This window comes from Microplitis demolitor, chromosome 1, assembly GCF_026212275.2.
Source record: "Microplitis demolitor isolate Queensland-Clemson2020A chromosome 1, iyMicDemo2.1a, whole genome shotgun sequence".
NCBI classification, from domain to species: domain Eukaryota; kingdom Metazoa; phylum Arthropoda; class Insecta; order Hymenoptera; family Braconidae; genus Microplitis; species Microplitis demolitor.
Genome location: NC_068545.1, coordinates 4,421,682 through 4,442,757, shown reverse-complemented (window position 1 = coordinate 4,442,757; position 21,076 = coordinate 4,421,682). Strand labels below are relative to the sequence as shown.

At 28.3% G+C, this 21,076-nt stretch overlaps 1 protein-coding gene across 1 annotated transcript in view; it reads left to right on the top strand.

The window, feature by feature from the left end:
- The window catches only part of LOC103575048 (hemicentin-1), a 44,577-nt gene that overhangs the window by 11,148 nt on the left and 12,353 nt on the right, over nucleotides 1–21,076 (top strand). The window lies entirely within an intron of this gene.

The following is a 21,076-nucleotide window of genomic DNA, read 5'->3' as shown; positions in this document are numbered from 1 at the left end:
GATTTAGGCTCACCCCACATTGATCTCGGACGACTATGTTAAAAAAAAAGTTATTTTGTACAATAACAATAATGATAATGTCAAACTAAATTAGAAGATAAAACTGTTCAAAAATTTATTTCAAAACGATTCGAGTCGAAACCTAAGGCATGCTTTGAACCTAAATGAGCATTGAAAACCCAGAATAAACTTTTTAGGACCTAATCATTGTAAAAGTATGAAATGAACCAACTTAGACTTACAAAGGCATGTATCATAAAACGAACTTAGAATTTTTTAAATCGACCCTTTGTTAGTCCCAGGCTGCCTGTGGGGCCCAATCTACTCTTGGGTATCATTAACTTATAGTAGAAATAATTAGATCACTTGCATCAATTTTTGAGTAGTCTGCGAATTTAACAATTTTACTGTTTTGTACTATTCCTTGCAAGTCCTTCGTTTTCTTGAATCTAGGTACGCTCATTTAACGATTTATGTCTATGCAGGTCTGATTCAAGCCTCCATAAGTCCAAGTAAATTCAATTCAAGTCGTTGTAAGTCTAAGGAAATCCATTTCATGCTTTTACAATGATGATGTTCCGAAAAATCTAATGTAGGTTTTCAATGCTTATTTAGGTTCAAAGTATGCCTTAGATTACTACATCAGTTTTTCAATATTGGGTTTAAAGTATGCCTTAGATTACTACATCAGTTTTTCAATATTGGGCTGAGGGTTCTACAACAACCGATTCCACGACGAAAGATTCCTAATAAACGAAAAATTTTTTGATGGTGTAACGTATTTTTGGAGATGGTGACACAGAAGACACCATTTTTTATGTATAACTAACACGTGTACGCTCTAATATCCGGCTAATAACTGGTCAATAATTAGTGGATATTCACGCAATTAAAAATGTGGTATTTACAACGTTAAGGAATCGCGGTAACCGATTTTCAAATCAATTTAATTCATGGACAAACACTGAAAATCTAAAATAAAGTCTTTAGCGTTTTTGAAAACTTTAACAAAAGGCTAGAAATTTCGTATTTTCAAAAATTCTAACCCGTCTCCGAGAAAAATTGTTTTGAAATTCTCATTTACTCTACGAATGCAACAACGATAGTTCCGTTTATTTTTCTGAGTGTGAGGAAGAGGTCCGGTAGCGCATCCCCTTAATAACATCATGTTCTTGTAAGGTAGAATAAATTTTCATTTTTAAAAAAATATTATTTTCGATCAAAATAAAGTAGCCTTGAAAAATATGAACAATATTATTTTTTAAATATTTTTAATCAACATGGATATTCATAGGCGAATTCAAGTAAAAAACATGGCTAAACATACATTTTGTAAATGAATACGTAACAAAAAATAATTCAGAAATAATTCCTAGACTCGTTACGCTGTTTAAAAATAATTGCAGAAATAATAAATTCCATTTAGAAGCATTTAATATATGAAAAAAAAAATCATTTTTAGTATCGTACTTTACACGGCCCTCTACTAATTAGTACATAAAACATTCCAAGTTAGATTAATGTTATTTAATTCAACTTAATATTCTAATTAAACATTGCCCATTAAAATCTACATAGGATAGATATTTTAATAAATTACTCTCTGTAAATCCAAATATTATCATTTTTTTAACGGGCATTAATTAATTTATTGAAAATAACAATTAATTTAAAAATCGTGAATCAACAATCATTCATTTATTTTTACTAAAGACAATTAAATATACTAGTTAACTGTAGACGTATTTCTATATATGAAACTAACAATTATTCAAATGGTTCTATAGAAATGTACTAATCTCTAACCTGGTTGTTTAATGAACAAGTAGTAGAGTCTACAAGCTAAATAACTCCCGACAAATTTACTTTAAAGTTAAACAAGCATTAAATATATTCATGGTTCTCACTGTTAGTTATCAACTTCTTACCAGGTATCAGGAACTTTATATACTTGGTATTATTTTAATTATACTTAGCAAATCATGTTATCCACATGATTATCCTCTATAATCTACATTAAGGTAATTTTATTATTCCTATCACACTTTTACTTGTTTGTGAAGATGATAGTAGAATGAATTCAAATTTTGAAACAAAAATTCTAATCGGTCTGGAAAAAACAATAACTCTACGAAATCACACTATATCAATATTTATATCGATAGATCTATCTAGACTTAATCACATTCATGTAGATCTCTATCGATCTACATTACTTCTTGTCTAGTAACATTACGGTTCACATGTTTTGATCTAATTCAATTAGTCTGACTGTGTAATCAGTAATTTAAGTATAATGACAAGTAATGGTAAGTAAAGATGGATAAATGGTCCCTTCTATATGAATAGAGTCAAGGATGGTTGAAGGATGCAACGTGAGGAACCCGATTCCAATGCTAACCCGTTAGCTATCTCCGTGGAATTAGTGGTGACGTTCATCTGTTGGATGGTTGGTTATCCATATATAGGATGTATACTAAAATCGATATTGCATGAATCCGAATGAGCTCACTTAGGATCAACCATGGCATACCGCGCAACGACAGAGAGTGACGTCAGAAGTCGAAAGAACGAATAGACTGCATAGATAAAGACAGATATTCCTGGTACAAAATGTGCGGCGACGAGACATAATATACATACTCTGCCATAGCCCGGATGCTTCATGATTACAAACATACATTTTAGTAATATTTGTTTTCACTAATGTCTTAGGACACTCTTTATTAGTGACATTAATATCCTTAGCAGCATTCAGATCCCTGTCAAACATTTTCTTGCATTGAAGGCAACAAACACCAGAAGTCTCTGGGTTGTAAACGACTTTGGTGATTATTCGGTTGACTTGTAGACAATGAGACCTAGCTTGTAAAGTCCTGTGTTCGTACCATGCATATCCTGACACCGTCACCAAACTGAATTTCAATAATTGGTCCTTTCTTATTTTCTTGTCCTCTATTGGATTGGAGTCATTTAGTTTATGTAATTTATCGTGGCGCCGAGCAAAATTTCTGTCAATAAACAAATTTAATCAATTCTTTTGATGAACAAGGTGATTCAGTAGCTGATGGTAGTTTTCCTTTCCAAGTAAAGGCCTCTCAGATCGACGGCACTCGATAACAATTATGATAACGAGATTGTATGCCTTTTTCGGTTTACGAAAAATTAACCTCAAGTATGATAAAAAAAAAGACAAATAACCTTTTTCAGTTTTCAGCTAACATATCATACAGCAAGAAAATAAGTTTTTAGAACTCTTGTTTGAAAAAAGAACCTAGGTTTTTTTTAACACCGCTTTCTGTGTTGTTTTAACACTGTTTTTGGGATCAAATTAAACATCTATAACCTTAAAACTAAGATAGTATCAGCGTACACCGGTTTTCTACTTCCCGCTAAGAAAATCGATGATCTTCGAAAAATTCGGGGTTATTGTTTTTACATCGATTTTCAAAAAATATCGACGAAATGTTTAAAGAATAACATTTTGTCTTTATTCTCGGATAGATGTTAATATAATGTCAATACTGCCATTCTAATATGCCCTATCCCACAAAATTTGACATTTTCACTTTTTTTGAAAAATGGAATCATTGTAACAATGTGCAGCTTATGTCAAAATTTTAGAGGTCAAATTGTTTATTTAGTATTTTTAAAAAAATATTCTAATATGTCGTATCCCACACGCAGACTTTCGCGCATTCTAATATGTCGTATCCCACACGCAGACTTTCGCGCATTCTAATATGTCGTATCCCACACGCAGACTTTCGCGCATTCTAATATGTCGTATCCTACATTCGTATAGGTTTAGTCACGCTTAACATTTTGGATTTTAAATTAATTTTAAGGAAGCAATTAACAACATGAGTAAGAAGGTATTGATGCATAATTTTTGATTCTTTTTACGGCATATAATTCAAAATTATTTATTCACTACTGCCTGTATTTTATGAAAACATGAAAATAAATTTGTAGGTTATACCAATGGAAACATAATACAAATAATTTTTCTTTGCCGACCGTAAAACTTTTTTATCGTCTCCTGAAAAATTTCCCAAATCTGGGATAGGGCATATTAGAATGGCAGTATCGATGTACTGAATTGTGTTCAAAATCATGCCTACTCTTCATCTTTTTTGTTTCTATCAATTACTACATCATGCCTCGTTTTTTAGTTTAAGTCACATTATCAGCAAAAAAATTGAAAATGATCTTGTTCAAGGTTTTCTCAGATATTTTTATATTGACGCTCTGATCTGAGGTCTACCCCATCTAAATTCTTATTTTGATCACTTACACTGATTTCTGTCAGAATAAATTTATTTTCCTAAACATGTGAATAAAAATTTAAAAAATGCTTGTTCATGAATTATATTCGATTTTTAAATTTTCAAACTTTAATATAAAATGTAACTTGTTTCAGTTTGAAAAGCTCTTAAAAAACAATCGGATTCAAATAGATTTTTAAGCTCGAAAATGTATTCACAAAAACGTTTTCGAGCTCAAGAAGCTTGCCCAGATTTTTTCTACAGTGTATAGTATATTTATTACACTGATGATATTATTCTTGAATCACTTTTTGCCGCGTAGATAACAAGGTTAGACAATATAATTATAGGTTAGTTTATATATGTCTGCAATCTTATCTAATTTCGAGGTACACAATTGATTTTACTACTAACCTGAATTTAAATATTCAATTTCAATATTCAGGGCGTTGAAATGGGTCGATTTAATATTGATGACGGGAAAAAAGATTGATAGATGCATAGTTATGAATTATGATCACAAATAAAACGTTGTGATTTAGTAATATTGACAACTGTCTGTTACGTTGGCTACAATAATAGAGAAGATTAAATTCTGAAGTTAATAATGAATGCTATGCAAGCTTATTCTCTTGCGAATTCAATTGGAAATACACGGAGTAAGAATAGAAAATGACAACTAGTTCAAGGAGAACATTGTGCGAATGTTTTAAAAAATTATTTTCCAGTCATTGGTAGAACAGTTTCCAATACAGTCTGAACTATTAGAAAACTAAAATTATTAGTTTAGAAAAATGTAGAAAAAGTTTAAACGAAATGACTCCGTAGGGAATTTATGTTCTCTAAGTAGTTTTTTTTTTTGGTATTTCTGGGGTACATGGATGCTATTAAAATTCAAAGACTGAAAATTTGAAAGCCCTTTTTTTTGTGAGGAAAGTAAACAGAAAAAATTGAAGTCGAATATAAATTTTTTCTTTGAGTTTTCTTTGAAAATTTGAATAATAACTTGAGATATTTGTGATCAGAATAAGAACTCAATCAAAGGTAATAAAATAATTTTTATCATTTTTTTTTTTGTTAATATCGACCGTGATCTCGATTATTTTTAAAATAAGTCGAAATGAACTGTAATAAAAACGATTTCTTTAATAATTGACTGAGGTGATTAATCGAAACTTTGAACCACTTCTGGGCATAAAAGCTCCGTGAAAAAAAAAACTAACTTTTTCTAGCATCATTCAAACCTTAATGGGAAAATTATTGGATAAACAAAACTTTTCGGATTATTTTAAACTGCAATTTTTATTGAATAGAGCTATAAGCGTTACTTTTTATATCCCCAAACATTTTTTTTGTGCAAATACTACTTTTTTAAATGAAAAATTACTTGGACCATAGTTCGAAATCGATAATAGATAAAAATTTAATTAAAAAAAAAAAACAGTTTAATTATCGGAATCGTCCAACTTGCTTGCATAAGCCATTTTGCACCGATTAACCGTTTTGCTGTTGATGAATAAAAAAAATTTTTTTTTTTTAATTATTAGAGTTTCTTAGATCTTCTCTTTATAAATAATGAACGCTTAATAAAACCGAAACGATAAAAGATCTATTTGAAATCGTTTACTATCGAAAGTATCATTTTTTAAAAAAGTTTATATTTATTTTATTTTTACAGTTAAAGTTATTTAAGCTATTATTGACTTTTACTTAAGTACTTATTTACTCAATTAAATGAAGCTGTTCTCAAAAGAAGCATACTTCCGATCAGCTTTGTATCCTACATCCTGCCTTTTTTCCTTTTATTTCTGTAGAGATTTTTCTTTTGAAAGATTTTTCTCCGAGCAACTAATTAGAATCGTTATTCTGCATGATTTTCTACTTTGTGTTGATATTTGGGCATTTAAATAGAACATTAAGTCAAACAAACTCTGTAAGAAAAAAAAAAGAAAAAGTCGTTTATATTAAAATTTCTGGGTTCGCCATTTTTCTCGACCCTGTTCAATAGCATAACATAAACGGAGTTTTGAAAAAAGTTGCTCTGTTGCTTTTTTTAAATCTTTATGGAGATTAATATTATTCGGAAAAAAGTACAATTAGGTAACAAAGTTTATCAAACTAACGTTCAACGAATTTATCAATTCCAGTAAATCTTACCCAATCAACGGCTTTATCAAAGTATAATCTATCTAACTTGGAAACCAATCGGACTAATAGCTTAAAAGTTATTATTCAAAGAAAATAAACAAAAACTACTATTTTTAAAAACTTTGGTTCTCTATATCTTCCAAATGAATTAATGGAATCGAATGAATCCTGTGGCAAATAAAAACTTTCATCATGTCCAGTTGATTAGATTTCGAGAATAATCACCCAAATAGAGTTACAGTTATTCAAGATGTAAAAATAAAGTATTTCAAATAAATGGAAAATCATTCGATCAGTCCCGAAATCTAATCAACCAGAGTTTTTAGTCAAAATTCTCTTTTTTCGTAGCAACCATTCGAATCGGTAAATTCTTTCAAGATGGAAAACGGTAGAGGCACACATACACATATACTATGACACACACATACACAGAGACACACATTAATTGGAACTCTGAATTTATTCTGAAAATAATTTAGAATAGTTTCCTGAATTTTAAAATGTCATATCTAGGGCCAGGATTTTTGCGTTAATTTAAAAATAATTAATAATTAGTGGTGTGAAATTTTTTATATTATGGGGAAAATATTGGTTTTATGAAAAAAGTTTTCGAAGAAAAAATGTAGAAAATTTTATTTTCGAAAAAAAACGTCTCTTATAATATTTTCTTAGGACTAATAAGAAAGCCGTAATGTCAAAATTATGATTTTTATAATTAATCAAATTTTGAATAATTATTATGAATCTTAATTTTTGAATTGCAGTGAAAATATTGATTTTATTGAAAAAGTTTTCAAACAAAAGTTGTAGAAAATTGAATTTAAAAAAAAAAATGTGTCTTATAATTTTCTCGTAGGACTCCAAAGAAAGCCGTCATTTCAAAATTAAGATTTTCATAACTCCTCAAATTTTGAATCATTCATTATGAATCTTAATTTTGAAATTACCGTGAAAATATTGATCGTATAAAAAAATCATAAGAGACATTATTTTTAAAAAATTAAATTTCCTAGAACTTTTGTTCGAAAACTTTTTCTATAAGACCAATATTTTCGCCGTAAAATCAAAAAATTGAACTACTCATTTCAAAAATAAGGCAAAAATCTTGTCCCTAGACATATCCATTTTAGAAAACAAGACTTTGAAATAATTTCTTATAGAAAATATTTTTTTTTTTTTAAGCTTTTACCAAATAAAAAAGATGCAATTTTCTTATCAATTTAATTTAGTTTTACGATAATTGTACAAAAAAAAAAGTCAAAATATTATAAACTGTAACATGAGCGCAGATTATTGATATTCAGTATGGTGACGGAGTCAGGATATGCAATGTAGGAAAAGTCCAGGTAGATAAAAAACCCTGAGCACGTACGAGAAAACTCACGTTCTTGTGGCACTAGACAGCGAGTAAAGACAACCAACGAGGATTTCAGAACAGTGATATTCCGCTTATCAGACTCTCGACTTGCTTCTTAAGTTAATCTCTGTAAATTTTTTATTATTTAACCGCAATATAAAAATAATTGTTAAAGTGTCCTTTGTAATTGCTCAACATAGATTTAATTAATTATAATTATAATTGCTAATTAAATATACTAGACTCTACCTGGCTTCTTACTCCTCACTCTTGACTTTACTTTTCTTTCGTTATAAAAAAAACTTTAAAATAAAAATAATTAAATTTAACTCATTAAAAGTTAACGATGATTTTTTTTCAACCGTCAATTTTAAAAAAAATACATACAGGAAAAAGGCGGGCAAAATGAAACCGTTAAAGAAATAATGGATCTTTATGCATTTTAATACAGTGGATCTTCTTTTTTTGTTTTGACTTCCATTTAAAGTAATCAAGCCAAATTTCCAATTGCCATCGAAAAATTCTTTTTTTCTAACTAATTACGAATAACTAGAATTTTTAAAATTAATCCATACATTCTCCTACTCCTGATTGATATAGATGTACATGATTTGAAAATAATAATTTAATAAAATTCAATTACACTTTATGTCAGTATAATTGTTATGTGATTATAATAAAGTGATGCATTGGCTTCCGTCTTTAGCTGTAGCCATTAATGTCGTAGGAAAACTTATACTTTCTAATCACGCAGGCGTACTGCGCATAAGAATTTACGATCTCAAATGCATGTATATGTATACATATATATTTCTATACCATCTGATTTCAGTTAATTACAAAGCTAATTAATTACTTGATAAATCGGTTAGCAGGATAAAGACCGTTTATTTAATTCTGCTTAGCATATAATCTGAGTTTATTTATTATATAGATTGAAATATTATTTTATATTTTTTCCATGTGTCAGGGGAAGGAAGGTAAAAATAAACCACCCCAAAAATTTGATAGAACGATTTTTGCTCAAATTGTGCTTATTCGTAATTATTATCATTTTTTTTACAATTATGAGTGACTTAGAATTTAGAAAAATATTTGTTTTCAAAATTTTTCAACTTCCCGTAGAAAGCTACTCTGACTAATTTTACGAAGATGTCCGAGTATATGTATGTGTTTACGTACGTACATGTGTAAATATCTGTAACTTTTGAACGGATGAACCGATTTTGAGAAAAATTGAGCTTGATCGGTAGAGCGCGTTCGCAGATATTTCAAAAATAAACTTTTTTCAAAAATGTTTTCTTTGGATAACTTTTTATGTGCTCGATGGATTGATTTCAAAATCAACTGGGCTCTGAAGCTTCAGAAGCCGCGTCGAATGCCACCTCAACCATCAAAATTGGTTCCTTCGTTCAAGAGAAACCGTTGTCAAAAGAATTAAAAAAAGAAAATTTTTTTTTTAGTATTTTCGAAATTTCTCAAAAACGACTCGATAAATCAATTTTAAAATCTGATCAGCTGTAGCTCAATAAAACGCGTCGATTTCTACCTTAAGCGTCTCAATCTGATAATTCGTTCGGGAGATATCGTTTTTTTCGAAAACAAAGGCATACAATAGTATTTTCGAGCTCGAAAAAGCAACTCAAAATTTTTTCCTTTTACTTTGAAATCATTAAAAAAAATATATTTAGCGTATTTCAGTCCTGAAAAGCCTTCCCTTAAGTACCCCCGTTTATCCCCCCCCCCCTTACCGATATTTTTTATAAAATCAAAACCATATTTTTTCCCTGAGCGATGATCCTTTACTAAAAAAATTATAGAATAAAATTTTTTGTTTTACAAAAAAAAATTCTATTTCTTTAGTTTTCTAGACGGCTTATTTCGCCCCAATAAATTGTTTTACTCCAAAATTACCATTAAACTCTAAATCACGAAATAACTTTCAACGAATAAGTTTTATTTTTTTTTTTTTTCAAGTATTGAGATTGGGCCATGATACCTCACTGTTAATAATGCGCACAAAGAATTTATGATTATCATCATAAAAATTTTTATAATTTATTTTAAAACTTACCCTGAACTTTAGTGAGCCTAGAAAATTATTATTTAATAAATTATTATTTAGCCATTAGGTCTAACCCATCAGAAACTCAAAAGGAATAAAATGAATTTTTGTACACCGTAAAGAGCAAAAATATACTCAAGTATATATATATATATATACTTGACAGCTGGATAAAAAAAAAGAAAAAAAAGTTAATGTACCTCGCAATCGCCGAAATTTTATTCCGCTATCCACATTCACTGTGTAGAGAAAAGTTCTATTTGGAGTATACGTAAAAACGTTCGCTTGTAAGTGGGTTAGCAAGCGGTTATGCAATGTCAGAATATTTTATTTTTGAACAAAGAGTTTGAATTTATCTTTAAGAATTTTTCATCCCTTACCATTCGTCTGGACAAGCTAAAAAAAGAGTGAAAACAAACTGAAAACTTTGAATGCCATGTATGAATACGTGTAAATATATATCTATATTTTTATATGTATGGATATATGCAGATGAATTTAAGCGATCAAACTGAGATCTACTTTAAAATTCTACACTTGTATTTTAAATTATACAAGTCGATTCTTTTTTATCAACTATTCGACTGTATTCTAACTGTGTATGTGAATACATTTATGTATACGTATAAATATGATGATTGATGTTAAATTCACAGTTTTTTACCTTCATGTGCATATAAATAGTCAAAGAAGAAATAAAACCAGCAGAAAAATTAATCACGCCTTTTAAAATTTAGATTTATATGCACATACAACATGAATCTATTAAAAAATACTTTTCTATTTACAGTAACACGAGAATACATGATAATTTAAATTTCACCCTTCCGTAGAATTCAATTTATTAATGTTTTATTTTCATTTTAATGAAAAAACAAAAACAAAAACAAAAACTTACCCACTTTTTTTACTAAAATGTATTTTATTAACTCTATTTTTTTTAACATCACTTTTCGCTTGATGCATTAATAAATATAATACTTTAGTTCAAGTGAATAAAATAATGGAAATAATTTACTACAAAAAGTTATTGCCGCTTACACATGAAAATAAATTTTTATTTTAATTTTGTGATTTAATTTTTCTGAGAAAACTTTTTTTTCGTTACATTTCGTAATATTATTTGAATTATTATCATTAATAGGTTGCAGTGTACAGTCTCTGTAGAGACTTTATACACTTGTATCTTCAAATGTCTTTTTCCTGTTATCTGCCTTCTTATTATCTGGCTTTTACGGTGGAGAAGAAAGGTAGCTTGTCTTTCCATTAAAATCAGCCTTTATATTTTCTGCTTTTTTCTACTGCCTTATGTACTTGTGGCTAGGGACGTCTTTTTTGCTATATGTCTGTGATTAGCATCATTAGCATTCAAACAAACCCACCACGTCCAGGAAAACCCTAGAAAAACCTGGTCGAATACACGTGGCCCTCCTGTGGTGACTTTCTGAAGCAGGAACCGAGAATATGGCGGAAAAAATCTTGTTCTCGCTGAGACTCGAATGTACTCTAAATTTAGTGGTTTTTTCGGGAGCAAACTTGTAAAAGTTGGGTCCTGGCCGAGGCTTGAACAAGGCTCTACCACACGGAAAAAAAACAGTTATTTTTCCTATGTTGGTATGGTAACTATTACTATGTGGGCATAGGAATTTTTCATATGCTAACATGGGATAATTTCTTATGAAAATTCACATGGAAAAAAGTAAACTTTAAAAATTAGTGTTTGAAATTATAACTCGGAACCCGGGTGTTAATATGGAGAATTTTAACATTCCGAATAATAAATTTGATAATATGTATCATCATTTTTATAAGCACGCGGAGAGAAATGTCAAGTAAATATGCCTATGCAGCACAGTAATAATTACATTGCTCTATAATTTGTGTATAAGAACGGCAGGACACAAACTATAGAGTAATGTAATTATTACTGTGTTGCATAGGCATATTGACTTGACACTTTTCTCCGTGCATCAGTTGCGATTTTCACAGTTCAAATAGTAATTTTTCTTGTATAGACAATAAATTTCCATACTTATCCTGTAATTTTTCACGTTTTAATTATCAATGAAAAAATTATTATTTAGAATGATAGTATTTACTGATCAGTTTATCATTATATTAATTGTCATTCTCAATTCATACAGTTCAGTTTTTTCGGGGTAGAATAAAAATACTATACATAGGAACTTTCCCTTCGAAACATAGGAAAAGTTCCTATGTTCACATAGTAACAATTACTGTATCAACATAAGAAAAATTCCTACGTCAGAGAGGAATTGTACCTATGGTAGCACGGTAATTTTTTCTATCTAACATAGGAATATTCCCTATGTCAAACATTGTATAAATTCTTATGCAAAAAAAATAATAAAAGGATGAGATTTTGTTTTTCTCGCATATAGTTGAAGCAGTTATATTTTTTAGTAACATAATAAATATAAGACAACAAGAATACATTTATAATAGAATAATGATGAGGTAAATCATGTTCACGGAGAGAAATATCAAGTAAGTGCCTATGCAGCACAGTAATAATTACATTTATAGTTTGTGTATAAGAGCGGCGGAACACAAACTATAGAGTAATGTAATTCTTACTGTGCTTCATAGGCATATTCACTTGACATTTTCCTCCGTGTACTTTTGGATTACTGAAATTATTCCTATCTTAGCAAAGCAAAAATTCGTATGCGAACAATGGAAATATCAGTATGTAACATAGGAAACTTACTTTTTATTTTTTTCCGTGCATATCCTTCAGTGCATCGAAGTATACTTTGAAGGCGAGAAGTCGAAGATGGTTCTTTTTCCAATCATGGAAGGGGTGGGGGGAAAAATACATAATAGGGAAGTATTTAGTCCTCCATTGCCGTAATTACTACACGTATCTGTTTGAATTAGTAACTGGAATCACTTTTTCCCGGTTAATTCTACATTAGGAATGGCATTTTTTTTGCATTTTACTTACGTTTCATACTTGGGCAATTCAGAAAATAAATGTCATGGCTTAAATGAAGAGTTTCAGTGCAAATAAATAAAAACCAATAACAACAGTATTTATTTAGTGAAATAAAAAATTACGACCATAGTCAATCGCAGTTTTTTATTTTAACATTTTTTTTTTACTGAATAAGTACACGGAAAAAGTTTCATTTAATTTCAGTTATTAAAAAACTTACTCGTAGTTTTTATTATTAATTGTTATTTACAATTACGCTGGGAAACTTTGGATAAAGTCACACATTCATGAAACAACTTACTTCGAAAAACTTAAGTCCTTTCTTCAATATTTGTTTACGAGTCGATTCATTAATCGGTAACCAATCGGTAACGAAATTCCTTGAATAGATGGGCGTAATAATACAAAGATTGATAAATATATGTAGTTTAATTTAAAGATATAAGTATTGTCAAGTTTTTATTTCGTCTCAATCTACTTCAAAAATTTGTTCTGTTTTCATGGTTAAATTTCGTAGCATTGAATCGTTCATAATAAAATCAAAATAGAATAATCAATCGATTCATTCCGGAGTTGGTTTTAGTCTATTATATTATTTAATAGTTCATACTTTCCGTGTTCAACGTGTCGGTATTTACTAAGCCCTTGTTATTTTGGGTTATTGAATTTTTTATAGAATCGATTTTAGCGAATTGATATTACAGTTATTTAATTAATATCGAATTTCAAAATTTCCGATTGAGTTTACGTCACCAATGTACCAAAATAAAGTTATATATAGGTATTGATAATATCAGATGTCAATACAAATTATTTGTAATTCAATTTTAAGAAACTCTGTTGTAAACAACAATGAGTTTTTTTTTAACTGTCAGTTTATGTGCTAATAATGCGACGCCATTGTTGATGGATACAAAAAAAAATCAGAACAATAAGTAATGGAAGCTGATATATATTTTGCAAGTAAAAATATTTATGCTTGACAAATATTAAATTTCGGGTATTGCATGCAATTATTCAATGGTATTCATATGCATTCACATGAAAATTAGTAGGAAATAGAAAAAAAATTTAAACTAAAAGGAACCGGAATTTTTATGGAAAAATTTTCTATAATTTTTATTGAAATTTTTTTATCTCAGAAATATTCTCTTTACTAAAATTGCATGGGAATTTTGCACATTTCGAACGCGGAGTGAAAAGACAAAATTTGAAAGCCAGGTTTTCAACTTAAATCATCGCTTATTTTACATAGGATTTAAATAAGATAAAATCTGGACAACGGTCGACCCATATGAACATGAAAAAAAAGTCGTAAATTTAGTATCGTAATTCATGAAAAACATGCAACCATTTTTTTTTTTTTTTTCTAAACAAAAATGTTTAGAAGACAACGAGCAGTTTTTAATGAGCGATAAATTTATCTGTTGACTTCTAAAATTTACAAAAATAAATAAAAAATTTTTCTCCCATAATGAATGAAATATTTATTTCATTAATTCAGAGTTATTCGGCCATTACCGCGATTGTCACGGTAATTTGTAATCGAAAATTCTCCGGGAATAAATTATTCTCGGCCATTTACTATACCTTCATTGTACGTTCACTGTAAATCTAAATGTTTTATCAGTATTTTAATTTAAAATACCTAAACGTTTCATTCCCATTTAAATACGTTAAATTATAATCCTTTTTTCGTAAAACATTATTTTTATTTTTTAATAAATATTACATTGAAGTTGATGTAAAGATAGGGGAGGGGGGAAGGGCAAAAAGGGGTAGGTTAGGCAAAACGAGTTACGCTCAAAATTTTATAGAAAAAACATTTTATCTTTTAAATGGTTTTACAACATTCCAAAATCCCTTTTGTAAATATAATTGAGCGTTATTTTGAATTTTTTAAAAATTATTATAAATTTAAAAATTTTGAAACTATTAAAAATTTGTTTTTCTTCTTATGTATCCAATAATTATGCAAAATATGATTTTTCTTCATGCAAATTATTTGCAAAAAACTTAATCAAATTCATTTAAAATCTAGAAAATATTTTTTTTTTTATCTTTTTTATGGGGTACACGGAAAGAAAATTATGATAACTGTTCCAAGTACATTTATGAAATATCATCCCATACCGTTATGGTAATGATTACTTGGGATTATGGGATATAGACCCATATTTACTGGTAAAAGTTCCCATAAGTATGGGAATAATTCCTACCATTATGGTAACAGTTCCCATATCGCATGTGAAAGAATCATGTTAATGATTACCATACTCATAGGAATAGTTCCCATAAGCAAATAGAAACCAATCCTTAATTACATTGTAACGGTTCCTAAGTTTATATGGGAATAAATCCTATATATTATGGTAACTATTCCCATAATATTATGGTAATCGTTAACATAATATTGTCATAGTTACATGGTAACGATTATCATAATTCTTTAGGAACTATTCCGATTCCATGTAAGAATTATACCCATAATTATAGGAATGATGACCATAATATATATGGGTACCGTTCCTATAATCAACATTTAAAAAAACCGGTTACCATGCATTATGGGAACCATTTTCAACATATATTATAACTGTTACCATAATTTTCTCTCCGTGTACCCCATTTTGCCCGCAAAAATGAAATTTTTTTTTTTAACGTTAACTGAAAATTTTTTCTATTTAATTTGAATATCATTAAAAAAAAAAAAAAAAAAAAATTCATTGAATTTGACTCCTCGAAAACTTGGTATTTCCTTAAGTACCCCGTTTTGCTCCTCCCTCTTCACTTTTGAAAATTTGTAGTGACTTTTATTTCAATCCACATCAACTCTGTTTACGGATTTTAAGTGTTAGAATAAATTTATACTTAATAACGACATTTTTTTACAAAAAATAATTAGTCAATTATTTTATTAGTAATTTTTACTCCGCGTATTTCACCCCCCCCCCCCCCCCTGAAGCAAAAATTAAAAAAATAAAAAAATGATTCGCTTAATAAATTTTTTACCATACAGTGAATAAAATCACACCCAGTTTTTCATTACGGGTCCATTTTGTCCCACTTCGTCCCACTTCTACTTCACACCCATAAAACGGTTTATTGATTTTAATTTTAATACCAAGTAATTTTCTTAATGATTCTCAAAGTAATCTATAAATTTAATTTATTTAAAACAAAATATTTTTAAAAATATAAACTCAATTACCATTGTAATTATTTATAATTGCAGTACCTGCAGTACATGACGCAAGCAATCGTGTGAAAAAAACATGCAAGTGCTCAAAGGCTAAATAAATTGAAGTAATTAACACCTTTACGCTTTGATGTGCCGAGAAATATGGGTTTTTTTTTTTTCATTTAAATTATATCCAGAAGAAAGAAATTTAACTCATTAACGAATAAATTTTAATATTGTAATTATTTTCTTAAGGCTGTTGCTCGAGCATTTCAATATGTTTGCAACTAATTAATTAAATAATTCTCATTTGCTCATTAAGTTTTCAGTTATTTGTTGTCATTGTTTCAAATCTATAAAGTTAGCTTGAATACTTACTCTATACTCCAATCACGTTTTGCAACAACTTATAATTGACTGAACGTTTGCCCGTGACAGTTTCTTGTTCCACCTGCTCTTCGTGCTGCGAATCAACGAAATCTCAGCTACATGCTACCGCTGGTTCGAGTAAGATAACGTCGTGTGGATAGGATGTAATTTCGCTAATGCAAACCACGCAACATTTAAGAAAAACTAGAAACGCCATTTACTCTCATTGTCTTTTATTATTATCATTTTTTATTTTATTATTAAACCGTCCAGTCTATCTTGATTGTATAAATTTGCTTAATTTTATCACTGTAATGATTTTATTTTTTTATTGTATTCCTTTTGTATGCATAGATTTAATTAATTTTATAAATAAGTTAAATGAATACTTGAAGAAAAGTATCTGACTAAAATTGCCGGTAGTTCTATTGTGTAAGAACTAGAAGTGAGTTTAGTAGTTTCCACTGAAGTATAAAGTGCTGAGTCACGTGGTAAAATTTTGTGGTTAGGCGGTTCGTTAGTTTGAACATGGTACGATATTCTCAGCATGTAATAGTCACCTCTAAGAGACACTGTACCAGCAAAAGCAAAAGTAGGAGCACCAGTAATAGTAGTAGCAATTGCAGACAGAAAGAGGAAACCTCTTTTACTTTGCTACAGGCAAATAGCCTGTGACAGCATACCATAGTTGTTACGACCGGAGCAATATAAATTTCGCTACTGGCATATCACGAATATATATATATATATAAAGGGATGGGCTAAGAGAAATGAAAACGCTAAGGAAACAATACACTTTCTTGATCCCGACTTCACTAAATCTTATATTTTACGCTGACATTTTTTAAAAATGAGAATAATTTTTTAGTATTATTGAAAAAAATGTTTTTTTTTTTTTTTTTCAATTTTGCACAAAATGGGATACTTCATAAAAAATAAGAAATTGTTTTTTTTTTTATAATTTAAAAAAAAAGATTGCATAAGATAAGATAGTAGAGAATTTTTGAATACAAATTACCCATAAAGTTTGGTACTGTAAGAAAATTTAGCCAGTAAATGAACTTTTACTATGGCGTTAGTAAACATTACATGCTATCGAGTAGTATATTTTGCAATGAACATGGAGAAAATTCAGATATTTACCACATGTCCTTAGAGTATTAAACTTTTTGGGTAATTTTTACTAAAAAGTCTCTGCGTGTGAAAGACAGTGCCTCACTCCATGTATTTGTACATCTACACTTAGTAAAATTTACCTTACATGTAAAATTTGAATGAAAATGAGAAAAAATGTTTTCTTTAAAATTTTCTAATATCCTATTTTGCTTTACTCACTTTTCTACATACATTTCATTTAAAGAAATTATTTCATAGGTCACAGAAAAACACAAAGAACAATTTTTTTTTTAAAAATAATATAAAAAACATATATCAGAAAATATAGTTAAATTGGCCACATAAATTTTCTGATATTTATCATATATTTTTAGATACATTTTAACCATATATGTTATTTTCATACGAGTAGTATCCATTTAAGTCAAAAAAGTCAAAATTAACTAATTTTTTGATCCGAATAATTCATTCAAACAATTCAAAATTTTGTATGCATCCCTTTTTCTGTTTATTCAAATGTGACAGATAAATTTTTTTTCATCGTTATTGACGGTCAAAAACTGAACTCAAAAACTATTATGCTTAGTTATTTTATTGACGATAATGTTTCTCAACAGAGCATTTTGAAACTGACAGAAATTTTCCGGTGCCTCAATTTTTGCGAGGCTTAATTTTAAAAATAATATTTTTCACATCATCAGTCATAAATGTTAACAGCAAATAAAAACTTGTATACACTACATTGTTTTGATGTTGAAAACTCTATATTCTGATGACTTATATATCACTAGAATAATGAGATTGATTAATATTTTATTTCGAGTACTGTGAAATCGATAAGGCGTGAGCGGGAAATGAATAAATAAAACAGCAAATAGTGACACGTGAACGAGATATACATCGAAACCTCTTGATTTTTTTATAAACCACTGAAACAAAACGGCCTCTTATATTTTTTTTCCTGACAAAAAAAAAAAAAAAAAAAAAACATATTATGATACTCGCAATTTGAGATGAGTTTCGGAATACACTTTTCAGTTACATAAATCATATAAATATTATAACACGAAAACAAACATTTGTTTTTTTTTAAATTCCTCGAAATTTCTCTAGTTCCACTGAAATATCTTTTACATAATTTATAAAGAAAAAAAATTATTAATAAATTTTTTTTTTAAAAGAAAAAAAAAGAAGTATTTCAAATAATCCTTGGGTCAAAAAAATAATTTTTTTTTTTCGTTTTTATTTTAAACCGAAAAAAGACTGAAACAATATTTTTGTTCTACTGTGGAACTTCTTTTCAAGTAGCATATAAATTAACCCTGAGTACAAAAAAAAATAATTTATTGGAAATGTACAAAAACCTCTAAAAAAAATTATTATTCCAATGCGATAAAAATTAACAATAATAAAATTATATATAAAATGTGACTATTGATTTTTGAGCATTTGAATTTTAAATTGATTAATTTTAAATGTTTTTTTACGTGAGATGAAAAATAAACTCTGAAAATACGCCCATGCGAAAATTGATGATAAAAGCTTTTTTTTTTTTTTTTGTAGATAGAAAAATATATAAAGAGAAGTTTCGCCTCGTTATAAAAGTGTTATCGGATTCTAGTGCATATCATATCACTTTACTCCACATTGGAACGTTTGAAATTTTTTGAATTATTCACATGCCTGAAATAATTTTCTAATTTCAGTCGGAATAATATAAAATATATGAGTTTTTGTATATTATCATTATTAATTTATATTCTTAAATATATCAAAAAAGTTAATTCGATTAAAATTTATAAATATTTTTTTAGTTTATCGTACGTAATAAAAGAAATTAAAATGTTCCTAGAGAGGTGAAATTTTTTTTTTTTATATAGATTTCAAAGTAAGATTGGGTCAGTATGATTTCGCTCAGTGTATAATGAGAGTATTTCGTGTTGAGGTAACTAATGATGTGGAACATGCAACGTTTTGTAGAATTCAACACCCTAAAGACTGATTTAGTAACATATATATATTATTCACCAAGAAATAATTTGTTTCAATATATGTGTGCACGACGACTTTGTTCCATTTGGATTGAGATTTACTCAACAATGTTATTCCAGAAATTAGTTATACCCACATACACATTTATTAAAATCAAAATACATTGTAATCGAGATTAAAGAATCATTTTTTTTTAATTTTATAACAAAATCATTAATTTCAAAAAAATATCACGAGTAGAATAGTTGCTTTATTTATACCGTAAATGTTGTAAGATTGACAGCAAGAGTAAAGTAATTTATAAAAATTTATGAGTTTTGATTACATTAGTTAAATGTAGATATTTTATTGAAATTAATATTAACTATACAAAGTCACTTGTGTTTATTTTATAAAACAACCATCATATATTTACGTCCATGGAATGTTTAGGTCTCATGAGAAGCAACGTAAATATATTTATGGCAAACTGACGTTTGTTTTCAAAGTTCAAGTAATATATATTTTCATATTCGAAAATTTAATTGACCAACAAATGAGATTTGTTAATGACAAGTATTAAAAAGCAGGATTGAGACTTAGAAACTTTTAAATAAAAAATAAATTTATTAATCATAACTTTTTGAATCCACGATAGAAATATGCTGAAGTAAAAATAAATTATTTAATCAAAGAAAATTCATCGAATTTATAATGAAAATTTAATAGTCGATAGATAGATTTTAAATTAAAAGTAAATATTTTATGACTAGAGTAATTTTATTGGATTAAAATTAGCAAACCAATAGCTTATAAGGACATTCATGTAGTGGAAAAAGTAATTAATAATTTACAACTGTGTAGACGAATACTAAAAATTTTATTATGTAAATTTTATATTTGTATTTTTGGATACACTTTTCTGGGAGTGTTAACATAACAAAGTACTAATCTAAATATTACATTCTTCTTCAGTAAGAGTATTTTTAGTCGATCTACATGTATTTTAATTTTCATTACCCCCCCCCCCCCCTCCTAACGGTAGCTTATATTAATTTTAAATCATATTTACTCTTCCTTTTTTGAATGAAACTACCGCCGATTACCCGTCATAAGCCTAGTCTTGGGAACGTAGGGGAAAATTTTATTGAAATTCCAGTCTCTTCACTACCTTGCGTCTAGTTTTGTTCTCGACTACTCGATATAAGCCTGTTTTATTTAATATCATTTTAAACGTCATATTTACGTTTTGTTACATACGTCAGTATCCCGATTTTTCTAGTGCTTATGGCGCTAAAATAAATACTTATCTTTTTACACTAATAATAATTTTAATGGAAAAAATTATAATGACAACGGTATTAATTACAGTAATAATAATAATAATTGTTATTGATCAACATAATGCTCAATAAAACTTTTAAATTGTAACAGAAGCTTTAATTGTAATTAATCATTACAATTATCAACAATAAATAATATTTTACTTAATATTTATTAAATTATTATCCGCGAAAGATCGATAGTAAATTTTCATCATTAATTTTGATATTTTGTTCCTATTGTTAGTTTATAATTTAGAGAATTTTAACGGAGGCTTATAACGGGATGTCTGGTACGAAACTCAAAAAAGTGGTTAAGT